General features: G+C 34.4%; 1 protein-coding gene across 12 annotated transcripts in view; it reads right to left on the minus strand.

Annotated features, from left to right (window-relative positions):
- The window catches only part of CEP170 (centrosomal protein 170), a 147,212-nt gene that overhangs the window by 109,787 nt on the left and 15,089 nt on the right, over positions 1–22,336 (minus strand). The gene's annotated exons all lie outside the window — the stretch shown is intronic.

The raw sequence follows: 22,336 nt of genomic DNA on the forward strand, positions 1-22,336 counted from the left end.
TACAGCCATAAACTATATAACCTTTGCCCTATGACTTTGCAATTCCTCCAATTAAAGGTGGGAGTAAAACTTCCCACTCCATAAATCTGGGCTCTGCCTCATGACTTGTTTTGGCCAATGGAATGGTGTTAATAGCTGTGATGCAAGTGGAAGCTAAAATGTGCTTGGGCAATTGGGTTTGACCTCTTGTACCTCTGCCATTACCATAGAAAGAACACGCCCTAGCTAGCCCATTACTTCAAGAAGAATGAGACACATGTAGAACAGATGTGTATCTAACACAGAACTTGAAGCAGGCCCTCAGTATATCATTCAACCCTTAGCTGAAAAATAGAATTAGTGTTGTTTTAAGCCATTGAGAGATGTGCAGTGATCTGCTTCATCACTGACTATAATGCACAAAAGGTGAGTATAATTTACTGAAATATAGTATCTTTTTAAAAGTACAGATGGGGCTTCCCTGGTGGCGCAGTGGTTGAGAATCCGCCTGGCGATGCGGAGGACGCGGGTTCGTGGCCCGGTCCGGGGGTACCCCACATGCCGTGAAGCGGCTGAGCCCGTGAGCCATGGCCGCTGAGCCTACGCGTCCGGAGCCTGTGCTCCATGGCGGGAGAGGCCACAGCAGTGAGAGGCCCGCGTACCAAAAAAAAAAAAAGAGTTCACTTAAAAAGGAATACATTAGGCAATTAAGTAGGCAGTCAACTAATAACATTTGTCATATCTCTATAGCTTATAAAGGTCTACAATTTGACATAGCTTATAAAGGTCTACAATTCTCAAGTAAATGATCACATTAGTATCATGTTAACCTCAGTAAACACTAGCAATGTTATACAAATAAGTGTCTCAATTATAAATGTTTTGAGAAATACACTCAATTCAAATGAATATATTTGATATCTGATTAAGAGCTAACAATGGACACCAAAGAAATTGCTTCTTTGTCTACCAAGTGTAGACCACTTAATGCACTTTCAAAAACATGCAATTTCAATTTCTCTGTCCTAACATGTACGGTACGTTTTCTTTTTTTTTAAGTGAATGGTGTTTTTTTTTTTAAATTTATTTATTTTATTTTTGGCTGCACTGGGTCTCCACTGCTGCAGTCGGGCTTTTCTCTAGTTGAGGGAAGCGGGGGCTACCCCTTGCTGCGGTGCACGGGCTTTTCACTGAGGTGGCTTCTCTTGCTGCGGAGCACAGGTCCTAGGCGTGCGGGCTCTAGAGCGTAGGCTCAGCAGTTGTGGCGCACGGACCCAGCCGCTCTGCCGCATGTGGGATCCTCCCAGACCAGGGCTCGAACCCATGTCCGCTGCATTGGCAGGTGGATTCCTAACCACTGCGCCACCAGGGAAGCCCTATACTGTACTTTCTAAATATGCTTCTTCTAGAGCAGCAGCTCCTAAACTTTTTGTCCTTAAGACTCTTACATTTTTTTTTTTAAAAAAAGGACCCTAAAGAACATTTTGTTTACATGGGTTAGATATATTAATATTTACCATATTAGAAATAAAAACTGAGAAACTGGTATGTATTAATTCATTTAAAATGATCAATAAATCAATTTTACAGAAAAAATGGCTAACATTTTAATGAAGATTTACTATATTTCTGAAACAAATAATTAGTGAGAAGAATAGCACTATTTTACATTTTTAAAAATCTCTTTAAGCTATGGCTTAACAGAAGATTTTCATATCTGCTCTGAATTCAATCTGTTGCCATATACTGTTTAACTTAAAATATTTAAAAGCCTAGCTTCATACTTATTCCCAGATAAGTAGTGGGAAATGGAAAATTTATTTTAATAGTCTTTCCAAATAACTGAAGATAGTTTTCTCTGATACTACATCAAAACTTCACAGGTGGTAATTTCCTGAAAGTTATTTATAATATGGAATCTGAAACTTTCCATACATTTTAACATGAAAATCCATCTTCTGCTCTGAAGAGATTTTATAACACTGTGCATTGGTCATTTGAAAAACACTGGTTCCCTGAGTTACACAGATCTTCTAAGTGATGACACATTTCATCATACTATTTTAAAATATCACATTCATTTATATCATCACCCATCTCATCTGAAAAGTCTTTAATTACTGGGCAGCTGTTAAGCAGCAGAATCAAGCTCCTAAAATTCTAATTTTCTCTTAGAAAAATTTGCCTAAATTTTACTGGTAAAAAAATATTGTCAATTCTTTTCCTTGAAGTGACAGGTTTATACTGTCTGCTAAATACTCAGGTCTACAAAACCATAATTTGTCTGTCAGTCATCACTTCAAGTAAACATGATGTTCTATGAAACAACTGGCTAGTTCAGCTCACAACTTAAACAATGACACAAGTGCTTTTTCTTGCAACAACCGTGGCACTTTCGTATACAGCGTTAAGTGCTTTATGTGTATTTCCATTTAGTCTTACAAAACATTAAAAAGATGTAATTCAAAGGTCAAGACTTAATAAACAATCATTTTTAACACTTCATCAAGGACATTCTTAAGTGAAACTGGCTGTTTTTCTTACCTGCAAGTGCATGCCAGTGAAGAATATTATTACTATTAGCATAGTACGGTGCCAATGCCTTGACTAAGCAGCTTTAGCCACCACTGTGTTTCCATATTATTAGTTCAAAGGTCTATACAATAAAAAAGCCAATAATGTTTTGATAGTATTATGAAAATAGTTTTGACCTCGTGACCCTTGAAACAGTTTCAAGGATTCCCAGAGGCCTGTTGACTGGGCTCTGAGAATTACTACTATCTTAGAGGACGTGACTATGTCATTAAGAGCATAAACTTAAGAGTCAGACAGATTGGTGGAGAAGTCTGACTCCTGGTTCCACCACTTATTTCCACACGACCTTGGGCAAGTTACTTATTACCCCATGTCCCTTAGTTTCCTCTTGTGTAAAATGGGAATAAGGATAGTATCTACTCAACAGTTTTTTCTTATTGATCAAAAGAATACTACTTGTAAATATTTTTCCCATGAAATTCCCATATACATTCTTATATGATTTAATTAGAAGCTATACTACAAAACAGTGAAACAAAACATTCTGCAATAAGAAACACATCTATATATTAAAAGAGAAACCTTTAAAATGTAGAATTTCATGTTAAGGTAAAAATCCCATATATTATGAACTTATCTACACATACATGAAACAATTGGTTTCACCAAAATAAGCAAATAATTTTCTGTAAAGTTAGAACAATTAAGTCTTACTCCCTTCTCAATTTATTGAATTGATATGGTTAATTTATGTGGATTCTTAAATCTTCCATTCACCTAATTTCTTGATGCAAATGTTGTTGTTAGTCTTCCATCCGTCTACTTTCTGTCAAAATGCTTTTTAGCATTTTGTATGTATGTCCTGGCCAAATAAACAGAGAATCAAAAAAATTTTACCAGAAGAAAAAACCTTCAATCTAAATATGGTATATAATTTGCATACTGCCTTTCCAAGGAAAGACAATTTTAAAACATGAGATTAATAAGTAAGTCAACAGTTTTAAACTCATTTAAGGGAACTGAAGAAAAAAACTTTTCAGCATTTGTATGGACAATGTCCATAAGACATGTTAAAGGAAATCAAATTAAGCTAAATACAGCAAACGAAACACCAGAGCCAACCAGGGGCAACAAGAACAGTTTCCAGACATTTTTTAAATCACAACGTAGTATGTAAGCATGATTCATATGCTACAAAAATATTTTAATTATTTAGACAATAGCAAGCATAATTATATACCAATATGTAATATATAACTCCACAATATAAACATACAGTAATTAACTATATAAAATAAAATTAAAATAATGGCCTTTTACATATTTTATTTTGACTTTCAATGACACTTAAAAGGTAACAAATATACACATTTTCTAAGAAACAAAAATGAAAAGCATAATCCTCAAGATGAAGGGTATTTATTTACTGGGGTGGGGCAGTGACCGTGAGTCATCTTCTAGTTTTTCTACAATGGGAGGGAATGAGATATGATATAAACCCACTGTCTCTCAGTTCTCACATGGGACTCTTCCCTTATCTAAGACAGCTTTCTCACTGGTCCCTTAGTTGCAATGCTCTTTTCCTACTCACTGAGTTAATACTGACATTTGCATATGGGTAAAACTGAAAACTGAGCTTCCTCAGTGGCCAAGGCAGAAGTTTCAGCTCAGCTTCCTCTAAAGGGCAGGAAAAGGGGCCTTTGGGTTTGCCGATTGGATAGAATATGTCCAAGGTCTTGACTTGGGCACTTCAGATATCCTATCTGTAAAAATGAAAAGAAAAACAAAATAACCCCCAAAAATAAGAAGAGAGCACATCAAGATAAAATGAGATATAGATATGCTATCTTGTAGTATCCAGCATATTGGGAGGCACTCAATTTATGCTCATTGCCTTTTCTCCCTCTCCTCCTAATCTTTTCTGCCAAATAATACAATAATGTCATAATATGAGACTCAAAATACATCAACCAAACAATACATATACGTTGAATATCTTCTATGTCAATGTTCTAAAATTATTCACTTAAAGAAATAGATTAGGGTAAAAATTATGGCAATATAATATGCCTTATACCTTACTCATAAAATTAAAAATACTATAACCTTTATTTCATACATATTTCAATTCTGAAAAGTACATTTAATGGATCACTGATTAAAATTCCTGTAACACTTTCTCAAAGCACAAATAGTTTTCAGGTCATACTGGGGATCTAAAGACTGAAGAGTATGGAAGACCTTGACCTTTGCAAAGATTACAGTCCCAGATCTTATTACATCTCAAGTACAGCCATAAACTATAACCTTTGCCCTATGACTTTGCAATTCCTCCAATTAAAGGTGGGAGTAAAACTTCCCACTCCATAAATCTGGGCTCTGCCTCATGACTTGTTTTGGCCAATGGAATGGTGTTAATAGCTGTGATGCAAGTGGAAGCTAAAATGTGCTTGGGCAATTGGGTTTGACCTCTTGTACCTCTGCCATTACCATAGAAAGAACACGCCCTAGCTAGCCCATTACTTCAAGAAGAATGAGACACATGTAGAACAGATGTGTATCTAACACAGAACTTGAAGCAGGCCCTCAGTATATCATTCAACCCTTAGCTGAAAAATAGAATTAGTGTTGTTTTAAGCCATTGAGAGATGTGCAGTGATCTGCTTCATCACTGACTATAATGCACAAAAGGTGAGTATAATTTACTGAAATATAGTATCTTTTTAAAAGTACAGATAGGGCTTCCCTGGTGGCGCAGTGGTTGAGAATCCGCCTGCCGATGCAGGGGACGCGGGTTCGTGCCCCGGTCTGGGGGTATCCCACGTGCCGTGAAGCGGCTGGGCCCGTGAGCCATGGCCGCTGAGCCATGGCCGCTGAGCCTGCGCGTCCGGAGCCTGTGCTCCATGGCGGGAGAGGCCACAGCAGTGAGAGGCACGCGTACCAAAAAAAAAAAAAAAAGTACACTGATAAGTCCAATACACTCACTTGAGTATTTTCAGAAATACACAATTGAAATTTTGTTGAAATTGTTCCCTTTTTTCCAGTTTCTTCATCTCAGAATGGTAACATTTATTTGTATAATTAAACCTAAGGCTGTTATGTGTTACAGAACTACAAATTGTAGATAAAGGAAGCTTATATTAACAAAAAGTCCAACAAGGAGAGAATCCAGCTATAGAAGAAGATGCAAGCTCACTTTTTCTTTGGGAAAAAGGTCAACATCTATAGTTTACTTTTTCACCATCTGGAACAGTTCAGTTTACCCACAGGAGAATCCTCCAATCTCCTCCCAAAGTGGGCAAAAGCACACTGATGATGCTGTGGAAGCCAAGTCAAGAAGAAATAACTGGGGGGAACCTCACCATTCCATGTGAAGAGTTTCTATGTATTTATCTCCTTGGTTAAGCATAGCACCTTATCCCATCCTTGAATGAGCTTGAGGGTCACATGTTTAGAGACTCTCTGATTTAGTATCTTCAGATAATAAACCTCTAATCTTCTGTGGGACTAGGGGTTTGGGCAATGGAGCCTACTAGTTCTTTATATGAACTTCAACTGATTTTCTTGGTTTCAGTCCACCCTGTCTTCCAAGATAACTGGTATCTCACATTCCCAAGCCTTTCCAAGATTCTATGAGAATTCCTTTTTTTCTTTATTTCTTCCTCCCACAGCTCCCCCTCTTCCAAAACTTTCTCAACTTCTCTTCCCAAGTAGCCTCCTCTCATTCTCTTTGCATTAGTGAGACTGGGAAGGAACAGAGAAAACTCCAGGGGCCCTATTCAGTATACTTCTAGAAAACTGCTTCTTTTATCATATGATTTTGAAATAAAATAACATTAAAATAAACTAGCTATTCAAAATATAATAAAATATCTCAATGATCATATATTATCCCCATTTTCTTTAGTGTCATAATCGTTTCCTTTTCTTTTTTCCAGATTGACTCAAGAACGTTAGCTACTCTTAAAAGAAGTGAATTCCCAATGATAATGTCTGCTCTCCATATCTGTAGTTTGGTTACTTCATTCTAATTGCATTGATTTCAAACTTCAGGTTATATACTATTAAAATTACAAACACCAGATATGATTCAACAGAAGCTAAAGAAAAGGGGCAAAAGTCTCCATAGTCATGTTAATCTAACTCTGGATATGCCTCCAAACAATCCCTGGACAAATGAGCATTGTATAGTTCATCAAACAACATATGATACACTAATGTTTCCATACTCTCAGATGAAATGGCTAAAAGGATATTCTTGGTAACTTTATGAATTTGGAAAGAAGCTACGATAAGGAAAACTAATGGATCAGTTCAAACACTTACGTATTTCAAGGTACTTCTTCATAAAACCTTTGTATTAAATTCTCCTAGTAAAATGAAGAAAAAGGCAAGCTGGATAAAACAAAAGGATCCTGTCTATGAGAGAGTCTGTATATGTAAGGACACAAAGAGGTTGAAAGTAAAAGGATAAAACAAGAAATTCCATGCAAACCGGAATCAAAAGAATGAGGTGGCTATGTTAATGTCAAATAAAATAGATTTTAATTCAAAAGAGCTTACAAAAGACAAAGATCATTATATATTGATAAAAGGTTCAACACAGCAAGAAGATATAAAAACTGCAAACATATACACACCTAACAACAGAACATCAAAATATATGAAGCAAAAATGGACAAAATTAAAAAGATAAGTAGACAGTAGAACAGTAACAGTGAAGACTTCAATGCCCCATTTTCAACTATGAAAAACAACCAGACAGAAGATCAATAAAGAGAAGACTTGATAACACTATGGACCAATCTGACCTAACAGATACATACAAAACACTCCACTCAACTATAGCAGAATCACATTCTTTTCAAATGCACAAAGAATATTCTCCATAATAGACCATAATGTTAGGCCTAAAACAAGACTTAATGAAAAGATGGAAATATTACAAAACAACTTTTCTAATCACAATCTAATTAAATTAGAAATCAATAACAGCAGGAAAGCTGGAAAATTCTCAATATGTAAAAACTAAACAACACACTCTTTAACAATGAGTGGGTAAAAGAAGCAATCATAAGAAAATTAAAAAATAAATTGAAACAAATGGAAAGAACAATACAGAATAACAAAACTTGTAAGATGTGCTCAAAAGCAGTCCTAATAGAGAAATTTCCAGCTGTAACTACTATAAAAAAAAAAAAGCAAAAAAAAAGATCTCAAATCAATAATCTAAACGCACATCTTAAGGAAACCAAACCCAAAAGTAACTGAAGCAAGAAAATAATAAAGATTACTGTTTCTAGTTGTGGCCTTTCTTTTTTGCTTAAAGAAGTCACTTTAACGTTCTTGTAAAGTTTGTTTGGTGGTGCTGAACTCCTTTAGTTTTTGCTTGTTTGTAAAATTTTGATCTATCAAATCTGAATGAGAACCTTGACAGGTAGAGTTTTCTGGTTTGTAGACTTTTCTCTTTCATCACTTTACATATATTGTGTCACTTCCTTCTGACCTGCAGAGTTTCTGCTAAAAAATCAGCTCAGTTCCTTATGTGTAACTGTTGCTTATCCCTTGCTGCTTTTTTTTTTTTTTCAGTACATGGGCCTCTCACTGCTCTGGCCTCTCCCATTGCAGAGCACAGGCTCCGGACACGCAGGCTCAGCGGCCATGGCTCACGGGCCTAGCCACTCCGTGGCATGTGGGATCTTCCCGGACTGGGGCATGAACCTGTGTCCCCTGCATCGGCAGGTGGACTCTCAACCACTGTACCAGCAGGGAAGCCCCCTTGCTGCTTTTAATAACCTCTTTTTATCTTTAACTTTTGCCATTTTAATTACAATGTATCTTGGTGTGGTGCCCTTTGGGTTGATCCTATTTCAGACTCTACATCCTGGACCTAGATGTCTGTTTCCTTTCCTAGGTTAGGGAAGTTTTCAGCTGTTATATCTTCAAATATGTTCTCTGCCCCTTTCTCTCTCTCTTCTCCTTCTAGGACCCCTATAGTGTTAATGTTTTTACACCTGACTTTGTGCCAGTGGTCTCTTAATCCATCCTCATTTTAAATTTAAACATTTTTCTGTTGAGCTTGGGTGATTGCCACTACTCTGTCTCCCAGTTTGCTGACTGTTCCTCTGTATCATCTAACCTGCTGCTGATTCCTTCTAACATATTTTAAAATTTCAGTTACATATTCTTCAGCTCTGTTAGCTCTTTACATTTTCTAACTTTTTGCTTAACACCCCACTTACATCAATGAACAGATCATCCAGACAGCAAATCAATAAGGAAACATTAACCTGAAATGATACATTAAAATGGACTTAATAGATATATATAGAACATTCCATCCAAAAGCAGCAGGATACATTCTTTTCAAGTGCATATGGAATATTCTCCAGGATAGGTGACATGCTAGGCCACAAAATAAGTCTCAGTAAATTTAAGAAAACTGAAGTCATATCAAACATCTTTTCCACCAAAATGCTACGAGACTAGGAATCAACTATAAGAAAAAAACTACCCAAACCACAAACAGATGGAGACTTAACAATATGTTACTAAACAACCAATAGGTCACTGAAGAAATCAAAGAAACCCCAAAATACCTGTAGACAAATGAAAATGAATACACAATGATCCAAAATCTATGGGATGTAGCCAAAGCAGTTCAAAGATGGAAGTTTATAGTGATACAAGCTTACCTCAGGAAACAAGAAAAATCTCAAACAACCTAACATTACACCTAAAGGAACTACCAAAAGAAAAGCAATCAAAACCCAAAGTTAGATGAAGGAAAGAAATCATAAAGATCAGAGCAGAAATAAATGAAAAAGGGACTAAAAAACAATAAAAAAGATCAACAAAACTAAAACCTAGTTCTTTGAAAAGATAAACAAAATTGATAAACCTTTAGCCAGACTCATCAAGAAAAAAGAGGGCCCAAATCAGAAGTGAAAAAGAAGTTACAACCAATGCCACAGAAACTCAAAGGATCATAAAAGTTACTGTGAACAATATTATGTCAAAACAGACAACCTAGAAGAAATGGACAAATTCCCAGAAATGTACAATTTTCCCAATACTGAACTGGGAAGAAACAGAAAAGACTGACAGACCAATTACTAGATAAAATTGAATCAGTAATTTAAGAAAAAAAAACAACCTCCAAACAAAAGTTCAGGACCATACGGCTTCACAGGTGAATTCTAACAAACATTTAGAATTAATGAAAAGAGTTAATACCCTCAAACTATTCCAAACACTAAAGAGGAAGGAACTCTTCCAAACCCATTTTATGAGGCCAGCATCACCCTGATAGCAAAACTAGACAAAGACACTACAAAAAAAAAAAAATCACAGGCCAAAATCACTGATGAACCCAGATGCAAAAATCCTAAACAAAATATTAGCAAACCAAATCCAACAATAAGTTATAAAGATTATACACTGTGATCAAATGGGATTTAACCCAGGGATGCAAGGACTTTTCAGTATCTGCAAATCAATCAATGTGATACCACACTAACATACTGAAGAATAAAAACCACATTATCGGGCTTCCCTGGTGGCGCAGTGGTTGAGAGTCCACCTGCCGATCCAGGGGACATGGTTCGTGCCCCGGTCTGGGAAGATCCCACATGCCGCAGAACAGCTAGGCCCGTGAACCATGGCTGCTGAGCCTGCACATCCGGAGCCTGTGCTCCACAATGGGAGAGGCCACAACAGTGAGAGGCCTGCGTACCAAAAAAAACAAAAAAAACCACATGATCATCTCAATAAATGCAAAAAACGCTTTTGACAAAATTCAACATTCATTTATGATAAAAACTCTCCAGAGAATGTGTTGGGGGGAAACATACCTCAACATGATAAAGGCCATATATGACAAGCCCACAGCTAACATCATACTCAACGGTGAAAAGCAGAAAGCATTTCCTTTAAGATCAGGAACAACACAAGGATTCCCACTCTTACCACTTTTATTTAACATAGTTTTGAAAGTCCTAGCAACAACCATCAGGGAAGAAAAAGAAACATGAGGAATCCAAGTCAGAAAGGAAGAAGTAAAACTGTCACTGTTTGCAGACAATGTGATATTACACATAGAAAATCCTAAAGATGTCAACAGAAAACTACTAAAGCTCATTAATGAATCTGGTAAACTTGCAGGATACAAAATTAATATACAGAAATCTGCTGCATTTCTATATATTAATGATGAACTATCAGAAAGAAAAATTAAGAAAACAATCTGATTTCCCATTGTATCAAAAAGAATAAAATACCTAGGAATAAATCTAAGGAGGTAAAAGACCTGTAACCAGAAAACTGTAAACACTGAAGAAAGAAACTGAAAATGATACAAATGAAAAGATATACCATGTTCATGGATTTTTAAGAATTTATATTGTTAAAATGTCCATAATGCCAAAAGCAAATAACTAGAATAATTCTAAAATTTGTGTGGAAACACAAAAGACCCTGAATAGCCAAAAGTAATATTGAGACAGAAGAACAAAGCTGGCAGTATCACACTCCCTCATTTCAAACCATACTATAAGGCTATAGTAATCAAAACAGTATGGCACTGGCCTAAAAAAAGACACACAGATCAATGGAATAGAATAGAGAGCCCAGAAATAAACCCATGCTTATATGGTCAATTAATCTATGACAAAACAGGAAAGAATGTACAGTGGAGAAAAGACAGCCTCTTCAATAAATGGTGTTGATAAACCTGGACATCTACATGCAAAGGAGTTAAACTGGACTACTGTCTCACATCATATACAAAAATAAACTCAAAATGGATTAAAGACTTAAATGTAAGACCTGAAACCATGAAACTCCTAGAAGAAAACACAGGTAGTACACTCTTTGACATTGGTCTTAGCAATATTTTTTTGGATATATGTCCTCAAGCAAGGGAAACAAACAAAAAAATAAACAAGTGTGACTACATCAAACTAAAACATTGTTGCATTGTGAAGAAAACTATCAACAAAATGAAAAGGCATCCTACTGAATGGAAAAAGATATGTGCAAACTATGTACCTGATAAAAGGTTAATATCCAAATGATATATCTGATAAAGGGTAAATATACAAAGATCTCATGCAACTCAACATCAACAGGAACATGAAAAGATGCTGAACTCTGCTAATCAACAGAGAAATGTAAAGTGAAACCACAATGAGATATCACCTCATACCTGTCAAAATGGCTACCATCAAAAAGACCAGAAATAACAAATGTTGGCAAAGATGTCAAGAAAACGGAACCCCTGTACACTGTTGGTGGGAATATCAATTGGTACAGCTACTTTGTAAAACAGTAGGAGGTTCTTCAAAAAACTCAAAATAAAACTACCATAGGATCCAGCAGCCCCACTGCTGGGTGTGTATCAGAAGAAAACAAAAACACTAATTCAAAAAGACATATTGAATATATACCCCAATGTTCATAGCAGCATTATTTACAATACTCAAAATATGGAAGCAACCTATGTGTCCATCCATCAAAAGATGAAAGAATAAAGAAGATGTGAATATATATTTATATAGAATGAAATACTACTCAGCCATAAAAAAGAATGAAATTTTGCCATTTTCAACAACATGTATGGACCTGGAGGATATTAGGCTAAGTGAAATAAGTCAGTGAAAGACAAATACTGTGTGATATCACTTATATGTATAATCTAAAAAATAAACTAGTGAATATAACAAAGAACAAACAGATTCACAGATACAGTGAACAAAGTAGTGGTCACCAGTGAGAGAGAGGAAAGGAAAGGGGGAGGGGCAGAACATGGGTAGGGGATTAAGTGGTACAAACTATTATGTATAATATAAATAAGCCTCAAGCATATATTGCACAGCATCAGGAATATTTTGTAATAACTGTAAATGGAGTATAATCTGTAAAAATTTTGAATCACTATGTCGTACACCTGAAGCTAACACAATACTGTAAATCAACTATACCTCAATTTTTTAAAAAAAGGAATTAACACCAATTCTTCGCAAACTCTTCCAAAAAACCAAAGAGGGAAGACATCCTAATTCATTCTATAAGGGCAGCAATACCTGATACCGAAGGTAGACATAGAAACTACAAGAAAAGAAAACCACACTAAGATATTACTGATGTAACAATCTTCAACAAAATACTGGCAAACTGAATTCAGCAGCATATTAAAAAGGATTATATACCATGGCTTCATGGGATTTATTCCTGGAATGAAAAGATGGGTCAACATATAAAAATGAATCAAGGTAATAGAGTATAATCATAAAAAGAAAGGAAAAAATGATCAGAAATTGTATTAGTTAATTATGCAGACTGATGCAGAAAAAGTATTTGACAATATTCAAAATCCTTTCATGATAAAAACACTCAGTAAAGTAGGAAGAGAAGGAAACTCTTTGAACATGATAAAGGCCAAATATGAAAAGCCCACAGCTAAATTCATACTCAATGGTAAGAGACTAAAACTTGTGCCCCTAAAATCAGAAACAGGAAAAGAACACCTGGTTTCATTTCTATTTAACAATGTACTGGAAGTCCTAGCCAGAGTAATTAGGTAAGAAAGAGAAATTAAAGGCATCAAAATTAAATGGAAGAAGTAAAATCACCTCTGTTCAAAGACGACATGATCTTATATGTAGAGAACTCTAAAAAGTCTACCAAAACAACCACAAAACCCACACTACCACAGCTAATGAATGAATTCAGAGAAACTGCAGGATATAAAATTAAGTAAAAAATCAGTTTCATTTCTAGTTATTAGCAATGAACAATCTGAAAAGGAAATTAAGAAGAAAATTCCATTTATAACAGCATCAAAAAGAATAAAATAATTAGGAAGATATAACCAAGATGACCCAAGACTTATACCCTGAAAAATAAAAAACACTGCTGAGAGAATTTAAAGGAGACCTAAATAAATGTAAGGGCATTCTGTACTCACAGATTTGAAGACCTAATATTGTTAGGTGATAAGACTACCAAAGCAATCTACAAAGTCAGTGTGATCCTTATCAAAATCCCAAAAGTACTGTTTGAAGAAAAAGAAAAATCCATTCTATAAGTCATATGGAATCTCATGGGACCCTGGAGAGCCAAAATAATCCTGAAAAAGAAAAGCAATGTTGAAGAACTCACATTTCCTTATTTCAAAACTTCCTACAAAGTGGCAGTAATTACAACAGTATAGTGCTGCATAAAGATAGATCTATATGCTAACGGAACAGGAGAGACAGCCCAGAAATAAATCTTCACATATATGGTCTATTGGTTTTCAACAAGGGTGCCAAGAACATTAAATAGGAAAAAGACAGCCTTTTCAACGATTAGTGCTGAAAAAATTGGATACCCACATGCAAAGAAATAAAGTTGTACTTTTACCTAATACCATATACAAAAGTTAACTCAAAATGGATCAAAGACTTAAGCATAAGAGCTAAAACTATGTAAAACTCTTAGAAGGAAAAATAAGATAAATTGGATTTTATCAGAACTTAACATTTTTGTGCATCAAGGGACACTATGTAGAGCGTGAAAAGAATGGGAGAAAATATTTGCAAATTATTTATCTGATAAGCGATTAATATCCAGAATATTAATTATTAGGGAAATGCAAATCAGAATCATAATGAGATACCACTTTACACCTATTAGGATGGTTATTATCAAAAAATGAAAATAACAAGTGTCGGTAAGAATGTAGAGAAATTGGAACCCTGTACATTGCTGGTGGGGATGTGTAAAGGCGTAGCTGCTATGGTTTCTCAAAAAGCTACCCAGAGAATTTCCATATCATCCAGCAATTCCACTCCTTGGTACATACTCAAAACAACTGAAAAAATGTGGACTCACGCAGATACTTGTACACCAATGTTCACTGCAGCATTATTCACAGTAGCCAAAAGGTGGAAACAACCCAAGTGTCTATCAACAGATGAATAAAAAATATATATGTATATATAAGGGAATATTATTCAGTCATAAAAGGAAGTGAAATTCTGATACATGCTACAACGTGGATGAATCTTAAAACATATTATATTATGCTAAGTGAAATAAGACAGATGCAAAAGGGCAAATACTGTATGATCCACTTATAAGAGGGACCTAAACTAGGCAAATGTATACAATCAGAAAGTAGAATAGAGGTTATAAGGGGCTGAAGGGAGAGAATAAGAAGTTGTTTAATGGGCACAGAATTTCTGTTTGGGATGATGATAAAGTTCTAGAAATAGTGGTGTCAGTTACACACTGTGAATTTGATGTCACTGAACTGTACACCTTATGGTTAAAATGGTAAATTTTATGTTATATATACTTTACCATGATTTTTTAAAAAGTGTTATTGAAAAAGAAAGGCCACTCAAGTCCTCTCTCTGCCTTGACTCTTCTCTTCTTAAATTGGAGACATAGTAAAACTTTATTTCGTTTAGTTTTGTATTTGGTTTTGTCTATCTTAGAACAAAGGTATTTTGGACATTCAAGTTTTCCACAGAAGTGAGAATTTTTCCTTAAATCAGGGATTGGCTAACTTTGGCCTTCTGCCTACTTTGTGAATAAAGTTTTAATGAAACACAAAGCTTCTGTATTACAACAGTGCAGTTGAGTAGTTCATACAGAGATCATACGGCTTAGAAAGCCTTAAATATTTACTTTCTGGCCCTTTATAGAAAGTCTGCCTTAAAGTATCAACACCAGTTTTTAGTTTTACCATTTTCAATGAAAATATTTTAAAATATATTTCACATTTACCCACCTTTTACAACTCAAAATATTAACTACTGTATTTAACTCTACTAGTAGCTCATGATCATCACTATTATCAATAATTATTAAACTATGCTGTAAAAGTGATTTCATCAGAATATATAAGGTATATGGGCTATATCTGTCCTAATACTATCTGTTGATAGTTCTGCTTTTCTGAGACCCCATACTCACATCGTACATGTTTTTCTGTCTTCTCATTTCTCATCAGTATTCATTTTTCACTTTAAAGCCCCATTCCCTCCTGCAAGGCCTTAAAAATAACATAAGTATATTTCAACTAGGCTCAAAACGAACAACAAGAATCTGAATGAGAGCTCCTGTGAATAAACTACATGTGTTTTCATTTGAAAGATAAATTTTGTCACTCCACAAGCTTTAGTTTATTTTTGGATCTTTAGTTGTAGGCAGCAGAATTCTACAGGTGAGATGCTATTGTAAAATAGCATTGTATCTCCCTTCCAAATTAAAGATCAAATTAAATAAGAATACTGAGTTCTTTGAATTCAAAGAAAGGAATTTGATATATCCAGAGTATGGAAGAATTTTATCTAAAGAGGAATTAAGAGACTAAAAGATTGGCCCCAAAACTTACTAGTATAGTTTCAGAGATTAGACTATATGGAGTATGCTTACCCATTAATCATGAACATATAATTAACATGTGTATGGCTTAGGTTTAGATTTAACAAGCTAAATAGATTCAGGGTCCTGAGAGTTTTATACGTAATTCTGAAAAATCAAAAAAAAAATCAAAATACATGTGCATGTGTTTTGGGCATGAGAGAAGGTAAGGGCTTTCATCACAAAAAGTAAAAACTCCAGGAAATCTCACTAAAGAATTACAAATATTAACGTCTATTATTGAGAAATGAATACATTTTCTTGCTTCATTTAAAGCGATTAACAATATAACTAAAACACAACTCAAGACTCTTCCATTTCCCATAGCATCAATTTCTAACACTGGAATAAATCAAGAAGCCTACAATCTTAGATATGTAGACTAGACATAAAATTCTGTTGTACATTCTATGGGTTATGATGGCATGTATCTACCATTATGGTATCTTAGAGTATCTTCATTGCCCTAAAAACCCTCTATGCTCCTCCTATTCATCCCTCCCTGCACCAACCCCTGGCAACCACTGATTTTTTTTTTTTTTACTGCCTCCATACCTTTCTACAACATCATATAATTGGAATCATACAGTATGTAGCCTTTTCAGATTGCTTTATTTCACTTAGTAATATGCATTTAAGGTTCCTCCGTATCTTCTCACAGCGTGATAGCTCATTTCTTTTTAACATTGAATAATATTCCACTCTCTGGATGTATGACAATTTATCCACTCACCTGTGAAAGGACATCTTACTTGCTTCCAAGTTTTGGCAGTTATTAATAAAGCTGCTATAAATATCACGCCTTTTTATCCTATCATATTGAGTATCCAAAAGATAAGTGACTAATTTTTAAATAAATGTATAAATTCAGGACTACTATTTCACATTTTCCCCCTACTAAATCCCTAATAGAGAATATCCTCAACACTAAAGGCTCTGCCTCTGACACCCTATATTTCTGAAAATGATAAAAACATTAGGGATGCATTTCAGCTAATGACTCAGAATCAAGTAAGGTGCAGATATGATTGATCATATGCTATAAAGGCAAATAAACATCATTTTCTATAATCTTTTACTTATAATAATAGATAGCATTTATTGACCATTTACTATATGCCAGACAGTTCTAAGAACTTCATACACACATATGCACACAGCTTTTTAACAATGAAAATTATGTAAGTTCTAGAAAGTAGACAAACATTATACAACAGTTACACCAGAGAACTCTTATTTTAGAGTACTACACAATGAATTAATCTATTTTTTCTTCATTCATAAAGTGTGTACTATGCACTAGTAACAGGGAAAGAGTGATAAGACAGAGAAAGTTCATAATCTCATAGAAGCAAAAATAGACAAACAAAATCTAAGTAAATGAATAGGACAACTTCAGTGACAATGGGAAGACTGGAACATGAAAAACAAGAACAGCATGATGTAACAGTTCTAAGGTGGTGCTGTTTAGGCTGGGTGGTCCGGGAAACGTGTCTGAGAAAGTGACATATACTTAGAACATACTCAGAAATTCAACTCTGCTGTATAATTAACTTGATATGGGAGAGATAATGAAATACATTCTTGGGAAAAATTTATTCCTTTTAAAATCCCCACCCCCATTTGAGACAGTACAGTTAATCCCTAAAATTAAATCCACAGCTGTGCTTTTTTTGGATACCTACCAAGATACTTGTTCATGAGCATGTGAACAAATTCTATACTGGGAAAACTTCTGCTTTCATATACTCTTGATTATTTTGGAACAACTGCTCCAAATTTTACCTTTATAATCTGCCACATACATTATTAATTACATCTTGAAAAAACCAAATACATGTGGAGAAAAAGCCTAATTTACAACTTTTGCCTAAAACAGCATTAAAAAGTAAAAAGTTTTTTCATTAAGGAAAATGAAGATGATATTCCAAATATCAATAGTCATACATTCTATATCTGAGTTTACTATATACTTTCAAAAGAAGACTTAGATTTGATGATATACTTTTCTACAAATTGCCTAGGCATTAAAAGTTTCTGCCAAAGGACAAGAATAAAGATAGAGATGTAGAGAATGGACTTGAGGACACTGGGAGGGGGAAGGGTAAGCTGGGATGAAGTGAGAGAGTAGCACTGGCATATATACACTACCAAATGTAAAACAGATAGCTAGTGGGAAGCAGCTGCACAGCACAGGGAGATGAGTTCGGTGCTTTGTGACCACCTAGAGGGGTGGGATGAGAGTGGGAGGGAGATGCACGAGGGAGGGGATATGGGAATATACGTATGCATATAGCTGATTCACTTTGTTATACAGCAGAACCTAACACAACACTGTAAAGCAATTATACTACAATAAAGATGTTAAAAAAAAGTTAATATTAAGGATGAAATTTTCCTATTTAAGGACTATTTCAGAGAAATAAGAATATGCATTTCAAAGACACAAAAGGAATTTTTTCAGTTTCTTATACAACATCACGAAGACAAGGTATTTTTAAAACACCCTTCAAAGCATAAAAAAAAATCTAAGAAGCAAACACTAAATGATTTATAATGTAAATGCCTGTATAAAAAATCAGTTGATCTTCCTTTTGTTCATATAAACATCTTTTTAAAGAAAAAAAAGTTTCTGCCAAGTTTTCTCTGCCAGTTTATGAAAAATGTAAAGGCTGACTTGTTTTCTTCTCTAGAACTGTACAACTCTGTTAAAACATAATTTTGTTGTTTTACACTAACAAATCAAGACTCAGATTCAAATATTTATCAAGTACCTCCTTTGTTCCAGTAACTGTACTAGGTGCTTATACTTTCATATAAGCATGAATGAAACAAAACACGCATGGGAGAAACATTTTTCCCTTTAAGAAAGCTGAAGTTAAATGACTTAACCAAGGTCACAAATCTAGTAGTAGTAAACAGGAACTACCTGAATTCAAACCTGGGCTTTCAGATACCAAGTTCAGGGGTTCCTCCACAATTACTGTCGCCTTTGTAGTTTCCTCTCAAGTATGCCTTAAAATGGTGCTGTCAATTCCTATAGATGAAGTGATGTCAATTCCTATAGATGAAGATTTGGCTAAAGAGTTTGAATATGGCTGAAAAGAACATATTTTTACCTAGTAACATGTTCTGTGACACTATCTTTTTACACAATAAACATTGACAGGTCATGCAAAATTCAATCTATTTTCAATCTACCTCTTAGCTTGCTGCTGGGCTACAAGTAGGTTCCAAGGTTTTCTCCCTGAGAAGTCCATAGACAAGGAAGAATCAATCAATTTATATTAAAATCAGAGACCAAAAATCAATGATCCATCTAGAGGAATGGTACAAATTCAGTAAACTGGGGTACAGCATAGATCAGAAACCTAGAATTTGAAAGAACAGTAAACTATCTCTAAGCTCAATGCACAACTATGAATCTGAAAAACTTTGTCAGGTCAACTATTACTAGGAGCAGGAAAAGGTGCACCAAGCTGTCTCAAAGAATTGAAAACAGAACCTACCGGAGGGAGTGACAGTGGAAGAAAGCAGCTTGAGTTAAGGGTTTATAAGAGCCTGAAACCCAAATGTTTTTGATTCACCTTTCTTAGTTCACTCTATGAGAACAATGTCTCTTGTTTCTGTCATTCTTCTGTAATGAATTTCAGCATATAACTAACTGCCTTATGTGCCATTTAAAAACTTTTTCTACTCTGATTTGAAAAGATACATGAAGCCCAATGTTCATAGTGGCACTGTTTACAATAGCCAAGACACAGAAGCAACCTAAATGTCCATCAACAGATGAATGGATAAGATGTGGTATATATACATAATGGAATATTACTCAGTCATAAAAAAGAATGAAATAATGCCATGTGCAGCAACATGGACGGACCTAGAGATTATCACAGAAAGTAAAGTAAGTCAGAAAAAAAGACAAATACCATACGATACCTCTTATATGTGTAATCTAAAATATGATACAAATGAACTTATTTGTAAAACAGAAACAGACTCACAAACATAAAAAAGAAATGTATGGTTACCACAGGGGAAAAGGAGTGGAGGAGGAATAAATCAGGAGTTTGGGATTAGCAGATACAAACTATTATGTATAAAACAGATAAGCAACCAAGACCTACTGTACACCATAGGGAATTATGTTAAATATTCTGTAATAAATCATAATATAAAAGAATATTAAAAAGAATATATATATTTATAACTGAATCACTCTACTATACTCCAGAAACTAACACAACATTGTAAATCAACTATACTTCAATTAAAAAAAAACCCAACTTTTTCTAATTATCATCACTACCTTTTCTCATCTAATTCACTATAAATAAATTGTTTGGGAGGTGGGTATAAATCATTTCCACCACAGTATCAGTACAACACATGAAAACTGAAATCAAAAGAATAACTAAGAAGTCTCAGAGTATGTTTCAGACAAGTATATATTTTATGAATGCATCACAGAAGCACTTATTCCTTGTCTAATAACAAGTTGTTAATTACTAGCCTAAATTATACACTATTTCTTTTTACCTTCATGTTAAATTACAATGCTCATAAATATTACAGTACTGTGCAATAGAACTTTGATGATAGAAGGGTTCTGTATCTACACTGTCCAGTACATAAGCCACAGGCCACATGTGAACTACTGAGCGCTTGAAATATGGCAAATGCATTTGAGAAGATTTTTTATTATTTTTAATTTTAATTAATTTAAATGTAAATATTCACATACTGCTAGTAGGTACTCTAGCTAGCTCAGCTTTATACAAACAGGAATCACAAAATTATTTACATTAAGGATGGCTTTAGTTAAAAACTTCATACCTTTAGAATATAAACACACAGAACAGGAAGATGAAAAATAATTTATGTTGGAAAGAGAAATTTTGGTCTGATCAAACATAATGAGCTTCATATTTTCAATCATAAAGGTATACAGAATTCATACAAATTAGTAAATTACATAAGCAATCAAGCCTATCTTTTGGCTGAAATTTTTCAATAGTCATTTCAACTGTTACTATGTCCGAAAGTCTGTTCTTTCATACTTTATAATTCATTAAACTATTGATGCTTACAGAATTAGGTTCATCATTACCAGAAAACTATGAGGTATGTAATGGTTTTACTGGAAATAATTTGTAGTGTGAATATTTCTGAGAAGGCAATTCTTTCAGCAATTCTTTTAAGAGAGGGTATCTCCAGGCATAGCTAAAGAATAATTCCCTATTGACATTTATTTCATTTGGAGAAGAGCTTCTGCAAGTTTCAGGATAAAAATGGCCAAAATAGATTAAAAGATTATTGGTATTTTTAGGAACAATTATTACTAGGAGATAATACTTTGAGCGCAAATGAATATCAGGATATGTGGGGAAAAAGAAAAAAAAAGGTTTACCTTCTGAAAGCTTATTTCCTCAAGCCTTCCTTTCTTTCTTCCTCTGATCAGCCCTCTTCATTTTTTTTTTTTTCCCATTTCTATACACCACTGCATACCATACAAACCCTCCAATTCCTCTGGTTCTCTTATTTATTTGTGACTCAATGGAACATAAACAGACAACTGAAGAATATTCTAAATCTTTCACAGACACAATAAATATTACTTTAAAAGTACATGGTAACCTTAAATTTTACATAGTGTAAGCCTTTTATTTTTACAAATGAACAAAATGAGACAGTAAGACTAAAGACTTGTCCAACGTCATATAGCTACATAGTAACAGTGCCAAAAGTAAAACGGAGATCAAACCCCTTGTACAAATTATTCCTTTATTTACACCATGTTGACAAAGAGTGTGTGTGTGTGTGTGTGTGTGTGTGTTTATCCTAAGAGCAAGAAACAACCTCCAAAGTCATCTAAGACAGAAATAACTAAGCTGTATGATTTTTCTGAAGCAGATACCTGATGACAGTATTTACTAATAAAACAATATATGTTTTAATTTGTAAAACAATTAGGCTTATAAAGGTGATTAGCTCAAAAAAATGAAGTTGGTTCTCTCCTTCACATGACCCCCATTTTTTTCCCTGCAGTTTTGCAACTTCTGACAGACAAATAGTTTCCTATGACTGCATTAAACAGATAAAATCGTGTCACACTACTAAAGACCAACCTATGGGATAAATGCCAGCAAAAGGAAAAATATACATTAAATTAATTAGTCAGAGTCCTGTTGTGATTTCTATTAAATTTTTTTATTTGAAGTAGTTTACTGCTTCCATTACATGTTCGAGAATCCATAAAAAAGATATAATAATCCTGCATTTCATAGATATCCATTAATTTCTTATTCATAGCCCATGGAGACTTAGATCAGACACTTTCACATGATCAAATAAAAATATTCAAAATATGAAAAGCAGTAAATAATTTTTATTTCCAGTAAGTGCC

This window comes from Pseudorca crassidens, chromosome 2, assembly GCF_039906515.1.
Source record: "Pseudorca crassidens isolate mPseCra1 chromosome 2, mPseCra1.hap1, whole genome shotgun sequence".
Lineage (NCBI taxonomy): Eukaryota > Metazoa > Chordata > Mammalia > Artiodactyla > Delphinidae > Pseudorca > Pseudorca crassidens.